The sequence below is a fragment of the Podarcis muralis genome, chromosome 1 (assembly GCF_964188315.1).
Source record: "Podarcis muralis chromosome 1, rPodMur119.hap1.1, whole genome shotgun sequence".
Taxonomy (NCBI): Eukaryota; Metazoa; Chordata; class Lepidosauria; order Squamata; family Lacertidae; genus Podarcis; species Podarcis muralis.
Window position 1 is genome coordinate 125,024,693 of NC_135655.1, and position 12,761 is coordinate 125,037,453.

At 44.2% G+C, this 12,761-nt stretch overlaps 1 long non-coding RNA gene across 2 annotated transcripts in view; it reads right to left on the minus strand.

Moving 5' to 3' along the window:
• LOC144325204 (uncharacterized) overlaps positions 1 to 12,761 on the minus strand; it is a 76,767-nt gene that overhangs the window by 17,476 nt on the left and 46,530 nt on the right. Inside the window, exon 1 of one of the 2 annotated variants that reach the window (XR_013390531.1) lies at positions 6,325 to 7,235. The exons of the other annotated variant lie outside the window; for it this stretch is intronic. This is a non-coding gene — a long non-coding RNA (uncharacterized LOC144325204). Of the gene's footprint in view, positions 1 to 6,324; positions 7,236 to 12,761 lie in introns of those variants that run through there. 2 annotated transcript variants of the gene reach the window in all.

Consider the following 12,761-nt stretch of genomic DNA (forward strand, 5'->3'; position numbering starts at 1 on the left):
GCTGACCTGAAAGTGACTCTGCTGTACCTCTCACCATGCTAAAACACCACTTCTGCTCCTCCTCTCAGCAACCATAGGTCAGTTCCCATGGAGCACGAGGCCCAGTCAGAGCAGGATATATGATACACCCTTCTATACAATAGAACAGCCTTCTTCAACCTTGTGCACCAGACTGTTGAAAGCTGCAGTAGATGTATAATGCAAATGGATGGTCAAACCACCTTTATTGTGTCCTTACTGATTTTACACAATCATAACAACTACATTCATTCTTCTTTTTCTTTGGCGATCACTCGTAGCCGAGTAAGATTGTTTTCCATAAACACGGTTTTAACAGTGAGCCTGTAAGTGACTGTGGAGGCCAGTTCTGGATCCACACTTCCTTCCACAGTGGGGACATAGGTTTCTGGGCAGGAGTTGATCATGGTGAGGGTTTGTCAAGCGTGCCTTCCTCTTAGCACTTTTCTCCCTTTCGTCCTGAGTTCGAGCGTCTTCAAAGCCCATGACACCTTTGGAAAAGGCTGTTCTCCAATTGGAGCGCTCGCAGGCCAGTGTTTTCCAATTGTTGGTGTTTATATTACATTTTTAAAGATTTGTCTTGAGAGAGTCTTTAAACCTCTTTTGTTGACCACCAGCATTATGCTTTCCATTTTTAAGTTCAGAATATAGTAGTTGCTTTGGAAAATGATAACCAGACATCCACACAACATGACCAGTCCAACGAAGTTGATGTATTCATACATTCTTTGTCTAGCTCCTCCCCTTTGACCTTACTTTCTTGGGTAACCCTGCTGGGAATACGAGACTCCCGACAGCTTCACTCACAAGGGCCATAGGAATGTAGAAGCCCACTCACCATGACAATACACCACTCATGAGTCCAAATGGAGATCATTCAAGGCCACACAGTGAGTTTATGTATTTAAAAACTCATATACCACCAATCCAATTGATTCACATCACTCAAAGTGGCTTACAACAAATAAAATCAAACCAATCCCATTAAATAAATAAAACCATAGCCTACAAATGCAATCAGGTCCATCAGAGACAGGACCCTAAAATGAGCATCTCTACCACATTAACTAACTTAAGGTGTTTTTCCTATATATACGTTTTATGAACTAAATTTTAAAAAATCATCTGCCCAAACAGAAACATTTTAACCAGTCAGTGAATAACAGCAAGAGAGAGGGCCAAATGACACTTGTTGGAATAAGGTATTCCACAACCTTGGAATGACCACCAAAAAGGCCTTCTCTCTCACCCTGCCTCACTCATGGGTTGGATGTGAAGAAGGGTCTTTCCAGAAGATCTTAGAGAGATGAGACTGGTATGATAAGAGATGTCCCCTCCAAGCTTTAAAATGGTTATCAGTCACCATTTTAAATTGTGCCTGGAATCAAAGTAGCAACCACTTTGGAGAATACAGTTGTGCCTTGGAAGTCGAAAGGAATCTGTTCCGGAAGTTCGTTCGACTTCCAAAGCGTTCAAAAACCAAAGTGTGGCTTCCGATTGGCTGCAGGAAGCTCCTGCAGCCAATCAGAAGCCACAGAAGCCCCATCGGACGTTTGGCTTCCAAAAGAACATTCGAAAACCAGGTCACTTCCAGGTTTCGATCATTCGGGAGCCAAAATGCTCAAGAACTAGGCTGTTCGAAAACCAAGGTATGACTGTAGGCGTAAGAAGTTTCCATGGTGAATTGCCCCTTGCAGTTGCATTCTGGACCAACTGTAAGTTCCAAAGACTCTTCAAAGGTAGCCTCATATACTGCAGTAACCCACAGATGGGGTCAACTCTTATTGGGAACCAGTGTAGTTCCAAGTCCAACACGTTCTTCATTGTATTACAAATCTACTTTTATGAACAGCTGTTGAGGAACCTAAGGGACGCGGGTGGCGCTGTGGGTTAAACCACAGAGCCTAGGACTTGCCGATCAGAAGGTCGGTGGTTCGAATCCCCGCAACGGGGTGAGCTCCCGTTGCTCAGTCCCTGCTCCTGGCCCACTAGCAGTTCGAAAGCACGTCAAAGTGCAAGTAGATAAATAGGTACCACTCTGGCAGGAAGGTAAACGGCGCTTCTGTCTGTTGCTCTGGTTCGCCAGAAGCAGCTTAGTCATGCTGGCCACATGATCCGGAAAATGTACGCCGGCACCAGTTGCATTGCGGCACCAACAAACAACAAAGCCTAAAAGTATGGATAAATAAAGGTACAGGTTTTGCTCTAGTCCATGGGGTCACGAAGAGTCGGACACGACTAAACGACTAAACAACAACAACAACAACAACAACAACAACAGTAACATATCCTATAGCCTGTAATAGACACAAATACTAGTAGGTGGTTGGTTATTCCTGGCAGTGTGACCACTTATGATCCGGAATGAAAGGAGATGCATCCTTCACATTGCTAAGTATGTTTGCACCTAATACACTGGAGAAACTGTTTCTGAGCATCTTGGTTCATCCATGTGAAAATGTGACCCCTGTAATACTGCCAAGGTCAGAGAGACTGGAGATGATGTGCTGACTAAGTGCTGGTTAGGCAGTGGGGAAAGGTACCCAGGGGCGATATTAACACGATGAACAAGTTTTGATTGGAGCGAAGCTGTGTTTACATACTCACCTACTTTGCCCACCCAGCAATAAAGAATTTGCTCTTTATAGAAGCAAGAAAAATCCTCCCTTCCCCACTCCCTGGAAGTACGCCAGAGGAAGAACAATTTGTGTCCCAAAGCAAAATCCATATGGATTTTATATGACAGATCAATGAGTGAGCTGGATAGGGCTTACCTGTTGTGAACTAGAATTGCTTCCAGCCTGTTGACATAGTGGATTTTTTTTAAAAGGCTGTAAATGACAGTACTATGTATGGGTGGACAAGTGGCAGGCTGGTCAACAGTTTAGCTTTCGTGGACTTATTTGCAAAGTTTTTTGAGAGCCAGTGTGGTTAGACTTCTTGGGCATTATGGCAGTCAAACCAACAATTCATGCTTTGCCCAATAAGCACACGAAGGGGCTGAGGTTTACAGAGCTTTCCTGTGAAATTTGCTAGAGAGAACTCTGTGAGATTACTTCCTTTGTCTGCCTTGGCAGGAAGCTATAACACCACATGCTTTCTTCCTGCCTGGGCAGCCTCCTCTTTCTTCATCATGTTTCACAGTTGACCACATGTGCATGTCTGAGCTCTGCAGCTCAGACGCCATTTTTTAACTTAACTTTTGTATTTTTGTAGCTTAGATAGTGTAAACCTGCCTTTATTTTGCTACTTTAACTGCTGCTTCAAGATCTAGATTATGTAAGTAAATACTATTTTTACTTTTTCACAAAACTGTGTGTGTGTGTGTGTGTGTGAGAGAGAGAGAGAGAGAGAGAGAGAGAGAGAGAGAGATTGCTATTTTTAAGGGGAAGAAAAGAGGTAATACCAGGGAAAATCCAGTCTGCCTTAAAGCATCCTGGATTATTGTTTCTAGACATTTAAATTAGCCTTGTCTTAGCTTTCAAGTTTAAGCTGCAAAGGATGGGACACTACTGATCTCACTCACATGAGCAAGGAAGGATAGTAACTAAACAGTATATCCTCACCTAGCATCTGAATCCATTCCTACAAGAGTGTTGGACTATGACACGGGAGTTCAAATCCCCATTCGGCTATGAAATTCACTAAGTGCCCCTGAGTCAATTACTGCCTCTCAGACTGACCTACCTTATAGGGCTGCTGTGGCGATGAAATGAGGAAGGGGGAAACCATGTGCACCTCCTTGTACTCCTTGGATAAAATAGCAGTTTAGAAATACAACAAACAGGCAAATAACAAAGATTCTTCTGTGAAGCAAAAATGTCATGCCCTTTTCCATCGGAAATGAAGATTCACCTCTTTATTTCCTGTGATCTTCAAACCCTGATGACTCAGGGTTTCAAAACGCTTGAGGAGTCTCCACAGGTAGAGAAGACACCCAGATGCTGACATTAGTCTCAGCACCACCATGGTACCAGTGGGAGCAGTGGGACTTTAGGGATGGGATTACATGCATGTCCTGGAGGCTCACTGCCTTCTATGCAGAAGTAACACACAAAGGGAGCTAGAGATATTTGGGGGGAGGTTCTTGATCTTGCTTAGGGACAGCATCGTACACAGCCCTCTTCTGATTTTGCAAAAAAGAACAGGCCAAGTTTCCAGTGCAGGTGAGAGTAGAACTTGCACCACGTACAGTTGGTCCATTTGGCTCAGCATCCTGTTCCAGGGTTCCTAGAGCTGGTTGCCTGTTGGAAGCCCAGAACACGATAGCCCTCTCCCACAGCAGTGGCTGGTGCTCACTGTGACTGGTAGGGAAGAAGGCAGAGAGGCTAACAGTAGGTGGAGTCAACGCCAGTCAAAGGCAGAGCCAACTCATTCTAGCTTTTCTCCAGGACCGCTTCTTTCCATTTGAACCTACCCGGACCCTGAGATCATCGTCTGAGGCCCTTCTTCGTGTGGCTGCTCCATGAGAGGTCCAGAGAGTGGCAACACAAGAACAGGGCCTTTTCTGCAGTGGCTCCCCATTTGTGAAATGCTCTCCCCAGAGAGGCTCGCCTGGCGTCTTCATCATACACCTTTAGGCGCCAGGCAAAAATGTTCCTCTTTAATGAGACCTTTGGTTGATTGACATCCAACGCCCTTTTATAATGTATTGGGGAGGAGGGGATTCATGTTTTATTTTTGTTATGTATTTTGTGTTTTTATATTGTGACATTATCCCTCCCTAAGACTTGTGGGTATAGAGTGGCATACGAAGAAGAAGAAGAAGAAGAAGAAGAAGAAGAAGAAGAAGAAGAAGAAGAAGAAGAAGGAGGAGGAGGAGGAGGAGGAGGAGGAGGAGGGGAGGAGGAGGAGGAGGAGGAGGAGGAGGAGGAGGAGAAGAAGAAGAAAGAAGAAGAAGAAGAAGAAGAAGAAGAAGAAGAAGAAGAAAAGAAGGAGGAGGAGGAAGGAGGAGGAGGAGGAGGAGGAAGAAGAAGAAGAAGAAGAAGAAGAAGAAGAAGAAGAAGAAGAAGAAGAAGAAGAAGAAGAGGAAGGAGGAGGAGGAGGAGGAGGAGGAGGAGAAGAAGAAGAAGAAGAAGAAGAAGAAGAAGAAGAAGAAGAAGAAGAAGAAGAGAAGAAGAAGGAGGAGGAGGAGGAGGAAGAAGAAGAAGAAGGAGGAGGAGGAGGAGGAGGAGGAGGAGGAGGAGGAGGAGGAGGAGAGGAGGAGGAGGAGGAGGAGGAGGAGGAGAAGAAGAAGAAGAAGAAGAAGAAGAAGAAGAAGAAGAAGAAGAAGAAGAAGAAGAAGAAGAAGAAGGTGATGGCAGACAGGATGGCTGAGGGAATACTATGGTTGCCCAAAGAACCAGCCCTCCACTGATCTCCCATAGGGTCCCTAGGGACTGGCATGAATTGGATTGATCTTTATTATGGCCATTGGCCCGTCACGCGACAGTTTCCCATACCAACCAACATAATGTACTTGAACCTCCAAATTTAAAACCGCCAAAACTTACAAAAAACAGACAAGAACCAAAGCAACACAAAAACAAAAGGCCAACATCATGCGTTACAATCAATCTGTAACATAAACGTCGCCCTCTGCTCATAAATTAATAGAAGACATCAATGGTGATATCACCTAATTACATCCTAAAACATAGATCATGGTTTAAAGGGATTATCCGAGCTGCACAGGAGTCCGTTTCTCTTCTTTAGGGATAGGACGCTGATCAAGAATCTGGCAACCGTGAGTGATCTTAGGGGGTCATCATCATTTAATAGATATCTCAGTTTGGCTTCAATCGTATCATCGGCAATTCCCTTTAGATATTGAGCAAGAAACTTGCTCCTGGGGGACTGGCATGAAGAGCCTTGCTTCCTCTGGACATGTAGGTTCCATAGAAACCTCATGGAAAGACTCCTTTGATGGGTCTGTAGCTAGGCTTCTATGCAGACATGATGGCCGTATGCGTACAGGAAGCCAAGTTTGCGAAGCTATGTCTCCACACAGGACATCATAATGTGTCCTTCTGTTTCCAGGGCATCGCCACTGTGAACATTTCAATTTTCATGGGTTCTTAGGTTCCAAGGCATGAAGCCAAACCCTTGCAAAGACTGAAGAAAATATATCAGGTATGAAAGCAGGTTCGCTTACAAACCGTGAATGAAAATTCTTCTCACTGCGAGGCAGTTTGATTTAAAAAATAAAAAAATAAAACGAATACATGCATGGCACAGCTTTAGTCCTGAAACTAAATTAATAATGAATGAGGATAGTAATTTTTAATTTTTGTCTGTGCACGAGGAGGAAAAAGAAAATGCGCTTACCAGATTTGACAATTAGAACAGGGCAACAGCATCGCATGGCACAACGCAAAGCGGTTTTTCCCAGCGGTTTTTCAGAGGGAGCTCGGCAGATGTGCTCAAATATTTACAAGTGCACAATATTCACATGCTTTTCAGATGCTGACCCTGCTGATTTGCAAAAGTCTGCTTCAATCTGGAGGGGAGCGCCAGGTTTCCCAACGTGCAACAATGCACCAGAATGACTGCCGGTTGTTGCTGTTTCCGATATAGCACAGTTGTGATCTGCTTAGATAAAAAGGGGCAGGATTCAGGCAAAGACTCCCAGCAGCCCAGTCCCACGTGTGCTTGCTTGCTAGGAAGCAAGGGCCAAGACGGGCTTGACCCGCAACCTGGTTCTATGCCTGATTCTTTGAAGTGGGTCCCTCTAAAGAAGATCGCAGTCTTAGTCCCGCTGATTTCACAATGAGAGAGAAGCCCGTGCATAACCTTCTCCTGTTCAAATCAATGGGACTTAAATATGACTTACTGTGGCTGGGTTCTCACGAGTCACCCTAATGTAACCGCCCTGTGTGATCACAGTGCAATAGAGTCATAGAGTCGGAAGGGACATGTAATATCATTTCTTCCTCCCATCTGCCGATGCAGGAAATCGACTGCCACAGCCTCCCTGAGAGGCTGTTCCAGTTTGTCAATATCCTTCTTAAACTGTGATGCACAAATTGGACGCTACAGAGGCTTCTTGGCCTTTGTGTGGTCACTGAAGGAGGCACCCAGGGCCACCTGCTAGCTTGAAAACCTGGAGAGTATCAAAGGGAGGTGCCAGTCGTGTGAACCAGTGCTTCCTCCAAAGTTGGGGAGATAACCATAGAATGTTTGTGATAATTATAGTGGCTCCCTACTCTGTCAACTGCACTAATGTGCTGTCCATACAGGTCAAACAGTGGTAATCAATGTGCTGACCTCAATATGCTGTTGGACATCTATATCCTATCAGCCCCAGGCATCATGGCCAATGGTCAAGGGTATACGAGGTATAGTCCATCTGGAGGGTACCACAATCACCTCTTAATGGTCCCAGCTTAATTGCAAGCTCACCAACAGAATCGCAGGTTCCCAAGGAAAACCACAAAAGGGACCAGAAGTATGTGAGCCCAACACCAAACAAAGTCTCTTGAGAAGAACATATGCTTGAAGGTATGGAATATGAGCCATATTTTCTCTCTCTCTCTCAAAAGGAAATGTTATTCTCTGGGACATTTAGAAATTAAGTTTCATTCTGAGTCACAACAAAAAGTCCAAGTGAAATTCACAACCCTTCTGAAAGTTTCAAGTGAGAAACATCAACATGAAAACTGTTGGCATTTTGAGTTTAAAAGGAAGTGGAAACTCCTACGTCCCGACGCTGCTCCTGCTATTGGGACGCTGGGTTGGCTGTTGCTTTTTTGACGCCATGACAAATCAAACTGTAATGACAGTTTAAGTTTAAATTAAGCTCTGCGGTTTTATTTCTGAAGCGATTGGAAGTGAATGTTTCTGGTTCAGGACTTCTCACTAGCATGTCAGTGATTTCAAGCTGCTTCCAATTAAATTGTATTTTAAGAAAACCAAGACCAGGGAGAACATTCAGTGGTCCCAGTTAACTCACTTGTTAGTGTGCACCTGTCTGTGCCTTCGTGGCGAGATTGCCTGTCAGAAGTGATGCTGCTTTCCTGGTTTGCCACTGGGCCACTCCAGGCTAGTGTATTCAGCAATGTGTTCCTGACACAATCATAGCGCATTCATATTCCTAATCTTAAGGAAGTCACTAGGTATCAGGGCTGGTTCAGATGCAGGTCAGCACCCAAGATACAAAGATGAACAGAAAGGTTAACTCTTTGTTCAGGAAAACAGCATACAATGCCTGCAGACTGGCTCCTAAAACACAGTTGCCAGGACTGAAGGTCTTCACCGTCTCCACCCCCTGAGCCTCCTTCTCTTCAGCCATACATTTCCCAAGCAGCCTTAAACTACACCAGGGGGCGGATCTGTGCTCTTTGTTCTGCTACATACCGTATTTTTCGCTCCATAAGACGCACCTGACCATAAGATGCACCTAGTTTTTAGAGGAGGAAAATAAGAAAAAAAATATTCTGAACGAAACAGCGGATGTATGATTTTTGTGGTTCATGCCGTGGCCACAGACATGTGATCTGATGGTGAATTTGGGGTGACCATATGTCTGTTTGTCTCTACAGACCCTCGTGGTCTTGGAGACAGGGAAGAGGGGAGCTTAGTACAGTAGGACAAGCAAGTTCCTGAGACGTTTCTGCAGCCTCTGTCCCCTCCTCTTCCGCTTCATCTACTGAGTCTGAACTGCTTTCTGCACCTGGCTTTCCTTGCTCACTAAAGCTTGTTGTGTCCAACCATAACTCTATGATGAGGAATGGTGGGAGGCACCAACTGGGGAACTCCGTAGGGAAGCCTCAGAAGAGGAAGGCTCAGAGCCTGGTGTTATGTACTCACCCTGGGCCAGCAGGGGGATACTGTAGATAGTTTTCACTCAGGTCCACATATGCAAATAAGGGATTGAAAGTGACGCTCAGTGATTGGATAGTTACAGAAAGTGGTTACTGTTGCATTGTAGTGGAGCTCTATATAAGCAGGCTGGCTGAACCCTGGGCCAGCAGGGGGATACTGTAGATAGTTTTCACTCAGGTCCACATATGCAAATAAGGGATTGAAAGTGACGCTCAGTGATTGGATAGTTACAGAAAGTGGTTACTGTTGCATTGTAGTGGAGCTCTATATAAGCAGGCTGGCTGAACCCTTCAGTTCTGTTCTGTTCTGGCCTGTGAATAAACAAGAGCTGTTTGACAACTTAACACCCGGGGAGTGGTGGTGGGACATTGAGGACAGGTCAGGGGGGAGGAATGGTTGGACACAACCCCCACTCACACTGGCCAACCAGATGCCTTTGGAGAAGCCCACAACCGGGGCTTAGCAATAGCCCACTCCCTACTTGCCATTCCCAGCAACCACGTGCCAAAGAGCCCATTAGCTAAGTGCTGTGATGACCACTGCCAATTCGAACTGAAAGGGTGGTTCGGAGTGGGCAGTGTAGTCCAAATAGCATGATCTCTGCTTGCTACTTTGTTCCTTCCCCTGCCCCACTTCTGTTTGTCTCTACAATCCCTAGCGGGAATGGATTTGGCCAGCTGGGATCAAGATACAGTCTAAGAATTTACAACAAAACACAGTCTTGCGAACCTAATGCTAGCAGTAAACAAACCTTTATATCCCAGAGCAAACTCATGGGCTTGTTGGAGGCAACAACCAAAAAATGAGTTTGGTTGTTGTTGTTCTTTAGAAAACCCAGTCAATAAACCATCATCAGAATCATAAGGGCCAAATATAAAATTCTCAGCACCAGAGAATTGCATTAGTGGCAATCCAGTTCTTTACCCTTCTCAATCTCCTGGGCGATCCATTAATTCTCTCCCCCCCCCTCCCCCCAATTCCCATTTTCTGTTTGCATTGCAACCGTCTGCCTCTCTTGACACATTTGCAGAATACCTGTCATACAGCTTGTCTCTTCACCTCTTGCATATTGCAGCATTCACACCTCGAGGAATTATAATGGTATCAGTAAACAAATCTGTTCTGTCTTTAAAAACCAGCAAAATATAAGTCTTCTGGCTTGTTGTTGTCATTGTACCATGCTCTGTAAACTGAAACGGGACTTGGGCACTTGCTAGTCTTTCACTGAAAGCCTGAATAACTCCCGTTGAATAACACCGACTCTAGTAATTCATGTGCACTGCCTTCGGAGGGTGTATTAAACAAATTGGACCCAAGTATGATAGTCATTTATTGTATTAGCAATGAAATCAAACAACTTCACACTATTTGTTTATGATATGGTTGCACGCTACTCTATCTCCAAGTGTTGAGAGACTCTAGGAGTTTGGAGTGCTTACCCATGGTTTGGTTTCTTTGAAAAAGTCTGTGGAGACAATATTTGGGATATTTTGTTTGATTTACACATATACACAACCTGAACATAGAACGGAGAGGCTCACAGAATTAACGTGCCAACCAATCTTGCTTTAGGTTTCTATTGAAGCCCTGAAGTTCAGATTTGGTTTGAACACAGAGCAAGATATGCTTCTGTGTCTCCAGCTTCCAGCATCCAGCTTCCAGTTCTCTCACACAACTCTGGATGCTGTTCTTCTACCTATCAGCCCATTGAGGGGGCAGGGGAAAGGCCTACCCATTTGTTTCTATGGCAACGGAGCTTACTCTTTTAAGATGCAGATGTTGGGTACTTACTGAGCAGCTGATGCCATTAGACTGACAAAAGGAATGGCCTGACCTTCAGCCAGCTCCTTCCTATATTGGCTCTTCTTCTTCTTCTTTGATGATCACTCATAGCCGAGTAAGATTATCTTCCATAGACACGGTTTTAACAATGAGTCCGTAAGTGACCGTGGAGGCCAGTTCTGGACCCACACGTCCTTCCATCGCTTTCCAGGCAGGAGTTGATCACGGTGTGGATTTGCCAAGCGTGCCTTCCTCTTAGGACGTTTCTCCCTTGCATCCTGAGTTCGAGTGTCTTCAAAGCCCTTGACACCTTTGGTAAAGGCTATTCTCCAACTGGAGCGCTCGCAGGCCAGTGTTTATACTACATTTTTTTAGATTTGCCTTGAGACAGTCTTTAAACCTCTTTTGTTGACCACCAGCATTACGCTTTCCATTTTTAAGTTCGGAATAGAGTAGTTGCTTTGGAAAACGATCATCAGACATCCGCACAACTACCTAGGCAGTTATCTTTCCACAAGGGCCAACATTGATGCTGAAATCCAGCATCGCCTGAGCTCTGCAAGTGCGGCTTTCTCCCGATTGAAGTGCAGAGTGTTTGAGGACTGGGACATTGGCAGGGAAACCAAAATGCTTGTTTACAAAGCTATTGTACTACCAACCTTAGTATATGCTTGTGAAACATGGACCACTTATAAACGCCATCTCCAACTCCTTGAAAGGTTCCATCAACGGTGTCTCCGAAAAATTTAACAGATACATTTGGGGCACAGGTTGGGAGTGGACCCAAGATATCTTCCAGATCATGACCCCACCCCCTGCAAACTCATAACACTATTTATTCATGATGGGGAGTGAGGGCAAGAAAAACTGTATTTTCTCTATAGTCAGCCACATGTAGATTTGGCATATCATCACCATGGAGATGCTTGAAGAAGCTGAGCTTTCTGAATTCCATCACAGAATCATAGAGTTCTTCAATACAGGAAATCCAGGAGTAGAGTGTCCACAGAGAGACGAATGCCCAGCCTTTGCTGAAGACCTCCAGCAGGTGGTCCATGGCTGAGCTCCTCTTTCAATATATTTCTCCTAAAGGCATTTATCCTAAAGTTCACCTTTAGAAATCTACTCTCTGGAACAGTAAGTTCAATGAGGATTCCTCTCCATCTGTTCAGAAATCCTGTTCGGGATTTGCAGCCTTACTTGTCCATGAGCTTCTTTCACATTTCCTGAATGTTTCAGCGCAGTTATCTGCTCAAAAATGCATCGGAATCCATTTTTAAAATGTGTATTTTGAGAGAAAATACATTTGGAAATGCCTGTTTTGTGAGAAAATAGTTCTGATGTGTATGTAATTACTTATTCAGATGTGCATTCAATGTGGTTTTGAGCTGTTATTGCTTTAACTGAAGATTAATAGAGAAATTAGACAGGGTGGACTTATGAGAGAACACATGCAAGAGAAACATGAACTGGAAAAAGACCAACACAGTCTTTGCTCGGTGCTGTAGGTGATTGGATCTGCCTGCCAAGCCACCATTTTGCATCTGTCTTCTCCACTACCACTATTATTTTAGGACGGAGTGAAAACAGCCTCCACATTATTATTTGTGGGCAGGTAAAAAAAGAAAAAAAGGTAAAGGGGCACCTGGACAGTTAAGTCCAGTCAAAGGCAGGAAGATGATGGGGGACATTTTTGGAATTCTTCTAATACTGTTTTTCCTCAGAAAAAACCTCTCTTCTGAGGAATTTCAGCTCACTTCATGCAAACGAATTGTCCGAAAAGTTATCTTCTGAGAAATTCCTCATCAGCCACAATTTATTTTGCACTTGGCTTCAGTTGCTGGGCCACAAGGTTTTAGTAGAAACCAAAGGAAATACTGCAAGCTTAAAATCTGACTGTGCCGACATCAGAGAGGGCTCTTGTATGTTTTAATACTTGAGCAGACACTGGGATTCCTGACATGGGCAAACTGCCATAAAATGGGGTGGTAATAATAATAATAATAATAATAATAATAATAATAATAATAATAATAATAATGTAATTCCCCACTCAGTCATGTTAACTCTCTTTTTTAATTGATATTTTGTTTGAAGAATTTCATATATATATATAGAGAGAGAGAGAGAGAGAGAGAGAGAGAGAGAGAGAGAGGTGG